Source organism: Nycticebus coucang, chromosome 5, assembly GCF_027406575.1.
Source record: "Nycticebus coucang isolate mNycCou1 chromosome 5, mNycCou1.pri, whole genome shotgun sequence".
Lineage (NCBI taxonomy): Eukaryota > Metazoa > Chordata > Mammalia > Primates > Lorisidae > Nycticebus > Nycticebus coucang.
In genome coordinates, this window is record NC_069784.1 from 71,198,999 (window position 1) to 71,204,524 (window position 5,526).

Here is a 5,526-nt window from a genome sequence, read left to right on the forward strand (position 1 = left end):
TAAGAGTAGCAAAATTGGTTCCGATATCTGAATAGGGCAAGTATCAAATATAAAATTTAAATTTATTTCAATGTAGCTATATTTGAAATAGGGCATTGATTATATATAGGCTATATATAGGCCTCTTTTTATTTTTAATAATCTTCTTTTCTCCCACCATCTTGTCAAGAAAAGAAAATTAGGGGAAAATCTTGCAAAATCAAAACAAGGAGTCAAGGAGTCATTTAAATTGCAGTTCGGCAACATCAAATATGAGCTATCGACCTTTGAAGGCTTTCTATTCTAGTTCTTGAAAGAACCTTTTATATGAGAGGGCCTGTGAATCATCCTTTCAATCGGTAAATCTTGAAGGTTGCATTGTTGCCTGCAGGCTTGATAAGGCTTTGCCACTTTTCCTTTAGGGTCTAAAAAGCTATTCAGTTTCACATGACAGCACTGTCCTTTAGGACTTCTTAGAATAAAGCAAAGGATTTAAAATTACTACCATTAAATTGAATAAAAAGGTCAAGCTATTACCCCCAGTCTATAAAAAGTAATCTTGAAACAATTGGAGTTAGACTCCACATTATTACTCTTGTGTGTTTTGAGTCCCAATGTGAGGTTTGTGGTGGCAGAGATAAGAGTACTACACCTTGTGAGTCATTTGGAATGGCCTGGAAAGATGGCAGATGCAACCAGCATGTTCAGAGGGACATTCCTAAAATAAAATAATGAGATTGTATGTGTCACCCACTAAGTATATTGGGTGTACTTGACCCATCTTATTGGTCTATGTTATTTAAGGGAAAGCAATTATTCAAGCATTTTCTTCATAGAATTATAGGAAGTACACACACACACACACACACACACACAAAAATCATAGACCATCTACCAGTAGACTTTATTTTCCTGATTTCAATAATTCTTTTTATTTTCACAGTCCAGTGGGGAGAGACTAAATACAGCCTTCTTTTGAAATTTAAGAACAAGAACACAAAATAATGAACAGGTGATGGTAATATCAAAATCACTTTGTTGTATTTGTTTCAATAGAGTCTTACATATATGCAAAACAACTACATACACTTTAGATTCCATCTGTAAGATACACCTGCATATTATATTTCTTACTCATATATTGATTCTTTATTTCTTTAATGAAAGACCCAACTTACAGAGAAAGATTAATTTAAAAGAATATCTACTTTTTAAAAAATTTGTATATTCTATATGGATATGGATGCACAGATTCCTGCCCCCCATCGTTCATTATGATTTTGACTTTTGAAATTTTCCCACAATAGTAATCAAAATTAGTAACGATTTGTATTAGTCAAGTAGCAAAAGACCTCCTCTTTTCTCTGTGCCTATGTTTTGTGAGATGAAGTATGTTAATAAAACAAAAACTGAGAATTGGGTGTTCATCCATTCCCATATAACTAAGCTAAAGTGAAACTTGAAAGTTCCAAATTACTACTTCATCTTTAGAAATACACATACACACAAATACTTTCTTAATGATTCTTCTCAAAACCTCTTTCTGATGAGTTTTAGAAAGTGATTCATTTGGATCACATATGAACTCCCGGTAACTGGGGTACAAGTAAAAGCATCCATCTCTCCCCTTTATTTGCCATTGGCTGCTCTGATCTGTTTCATGAGAAACCACCTACAAGTTGTAGGAAGAGGATTCAACTAAATTTTCTATACTTCTTAAAACATGGACTGATCATATTAACTATTTCTCAGATAATGTCTGTTTAATTAAGCTTGGCCTAAAGCAGCCTTCATGTGTATTTCAGGATTTCTGAAGTGCCCACAGATTTCTCAGTGCTTGGTGAGCTGTAACCTAAGTTGATGTGTACACATACTGTAACTTATCCTTGTAACTAGGGGCTGTGTGCAAGCCAATCAAATTTGTCAACCACTGACAGCCAACTGTTTGAACCAGGTTCAAATAAGGCCAGTGGTAACAAATCCAAATTCTTCCATGCCTCATGTCCTTTCTTTGCGGGCTACTATTCTTTTTCTTTCTTTTTCTGTCTGTCTGTTGGATAAATGTTATCCAACCACAGGGCTGCCTGGGAGTCCTTCTGACCATATTCTGGTTTGGAAAGCTGTCCAATTCATGCCTTGTTCTTTGCTCAGTTAAACTCTGTTAAATCTAATTTGCCTAAAGTTTTTCTTTTAACATGTTTCATTGATTCTCAGGATAAGACAAGCATCTTGCAGTACAGCGTGCTGTGTGGGGAGCACTAGGCCCGTGGCCTCATGACAGCCCTGGCTGTGCACTGTCTAGCATCTGATACTTGCCAGGTGAATCCTGTGTCTGTTTTACTTTTAAGTGTGCCTGGCCTCTGATGTTTAAGTCTGTAGTCTGTTAACCTCTGTTCCACCCACAGTTCTAGAAACAGTGCTGGTCATGGTTTCTAATGATCCTGGTGTTACTTTAAGATTTGTTCATATAGTGCTCACTTTGGCAGCACATATACTAAAATTGGAATGATACAGAGAAGATTAGCATGGCCCCTGCCCAAGGATGACATGCAAATTCGTGAAGCGTTCCATATTTTTTCAGATAGCAGACAGCTTCAGAACCCCAGCACGATTCAACCCCAATAAGTCATCCCCCAGGCATATCATAATTAGCTTCACTAAAGTTAACATGAAAGAGAAGATTCTCAAAGCAGCCCGGTGAAAGAAAACTATTACGTACAAAGGAAAGAATATTAGAATAACTGCAGATCTCTCTGCTGAAACTTTTCAAGCCAGAAGAGGGTGGTCATCAACTTTTAATCTCCTAAAGCAAAATAACTTTCAACCCCGGATCTTGTATCCAGCTAAACTGAGTTTCATTTATGATGGAGGAATTAAATACTTTAATGACATTCATATGTTGAAAAAAATTGCCATAACCAAACCAGCTCTTCAGGATATTCTCAGACCTATCCTCCATAATGACCAACCCAATCCTATACCACAAAAGTAAACTCATTCAGAAACTTCAGATCAAAATCCAACTTCCACACTGGCGAAAGGATTAAAAATGTCCACTGGACCTTTGAAAAACTCGATACCCCAAATTCCACCAGACTTATCAATACTCTCCATTAATGTGAATGGCTTAAACTGTCCTCTAAAGAGGCATAGGTTAGCTGACTGGATACAAAAACTCAGGCCAGATACCTGTTGCATACAAGAGTCACATCTTAACTTAAAAGACAAATACAGACTCAGGGTGAAAGGATGGATATCCATATTTCACACAAATGGTAATCAGAAAAAAGCAGGTGTTGCAATTTTATTTGCAGATACAATAGGCTTTAAATCAACAAAAGTAAGGAAGGACAAGAATGGTCACTTCATATTTGTTAAGGGTAATACTCACTATGATGAGATCTCAATTATTAATATCTATGCACCCAATCAGAATGCACCTCAATTTATAAGAGAAACTCTAACAGACATGAGTAACTTGATTTCCTCCAGCTCCATAATCGTCGGAGATTTCAACACTCCTTTGGCAGTGTTGGATCGATCCTCCAGCAAGAAGCTGAGCAAAGAAATCTTAGATTTAAACCTAACCATCCAATATTTAGAGTTAGCAGACATCTACAGAACATTTCATCCCAACAGAACTGAATACACATACTTCTCATCAGCCCACGGAACTTACTCCAAAATTGACCACATTTTAGGTCACAAGTCTAACCTCAGTAAATTTAAAGGAATAGAAATTATTCCTTGCATCTTCTCGGACCATCATGGAATAAAACTTGAATTGAGTAACAACAGGAATCTGCATACTCATACAAAAACATGGAAGTTAAATAACCTTATGCTGAATGATAGCTGGGTCAGAGATAAGATTAAGAAAGAAATTGTCAATTTTTTGGAACAAAATGACAATGAAGACACAAACTATCAGAACCTCTGGGACACCGCAAAGGCAGTTCTAAGAGGGAAATTTATAGCACTGCAAGCCTTCCTCAAGAGAACGGAAAGAGAGGAAGTTAACAACTTAATGGGACATCTCACGCAACTGGAAAAGGAAGAACATTCCAACCCCAAACCCAGTAGAAGAAAAGAAATAACCAAAATTAGAGCAGAATTAAATGAAATTGAAAACAAAAGAATAATACAACAGATCAATAAATCAAAAAGCTGGTTTTTTGAAAAGGTCAACAAAATAGATAAACCTCTGGCCAACCTAATCAGAAAAAAAAGAGTAAAATCTCTAATATCATCAATCAGAAACAACAAAGACGAAATAACAACAGACTTCTCAGAAATCAAAATAATCCGTAATGAATATTACAAGAAACTTTATTCTCAGAAATATGAAAATCTGAAGGAAATGGACCGATGCTTGGAAGCACGCCACCTTCCAAGACTTAGCCAGAATCAAGTGGAAATGTTGAACAGACCCTTAATAAGTTCAGAAATAGCATCAACTATACAAAACCTCCCTAAAAAGAAAAGCCCGGGACCAGATGGTTTCACGTCAGAATTCTACCAAACCTTTAAAGAGGAATTAGTACCTATATTACTCAACCTGTTCCAAAAGGTAGAAAAAGAAGGAAGACTACCCAACATGTTCTATGAAGCAAACATCACCCTGATCCCCAAACCAGGAAAAGACCCAACAAGAAAAGAAAATTATAGACCAATATCACTAATGAATATAGATGCAAAAATATTCAACAAGATCCTAACAAACAGAATCCAGCAACACATCAAACAAATTATACATCATGACCAAGTTGGTTTTATCCCAGGGTGTCAAGGCTGGTTCAATATACGTACATCTATAAATGTAATTCAGCACATAAACAAATTAAAAAACAAAGACCATATGATTCTCTCAGTTGATGCAGCAAAAGCTTTTGATAATATCCAGCATCCCTTCATGATCAGAACACTCAAGAAGATTGGTCTAGAAGGGACTTTTATTAAACTGATAGAGGCCATCTACAGCAAACCCACAGCCAATATCATATTGAATGGAGTTAAATTGGAATCATTTCCACTCAGATCAGGAACCAGACAAGGCTGCCCATTGTCTCCATTGCTTTTCAACATTGTAATGGAAGTTTTAGCCACTGCAATTAGGGAAGAAAAGGCGATCAAGGGTATCCATATAGGGTCAGAAGAGATCAAACTTTCGCTCTTCGCAGATGATATGATTGTGTATCTGGAAAACACTAGGGACTCTACTACAAAATTCTTAGAAGTGATCAAGGAATACAGTAGCGTCTCAGGTTACAAAATCAACATCCATAAATGGGTAGCCTTTATATACACCAACAACAGTCAAGTTGAAAAAGCAGTTAAGGACTCTATCCCATTCACAGTAGTACCAAAGAAGATGAAATATTTGGGAATTTACCTAACAAAAGACGTGAAAGATCTCTATAAAGAGAACTATGAAACTCTAAGAAAAGAAATAGCTGAAAATATTAACAAATGGAAAAACATACCATGCTCATGGCTGGGAAGAATCAACATTATCAAAATGTCCATACTACCCAAAGCAATATATAA

The 5,526-nt window shown here is 36.3% G+C and overlaps 1 non-coding gene across 1 annotated transcript; it reads left to right on the top strand.

The window, feature by feature from the left end:
- The first annotated feature begins 2,449 nt into the window (after nucleotides 1-2,449).
- LOC128586875 (U6 spliceosomal RNA) lies at nucleotides 2,450-2,556 on the top strand. Its single transcript, XR_008380334.1, has one exon. It is a non-coding gene; the product is annotated as a U6 spliceosomal RNA (small nuclear RNA).
- The last annotated feature ends 2,970 nt before the right edge of the window (nucleotides 2,557-5,526 follow it).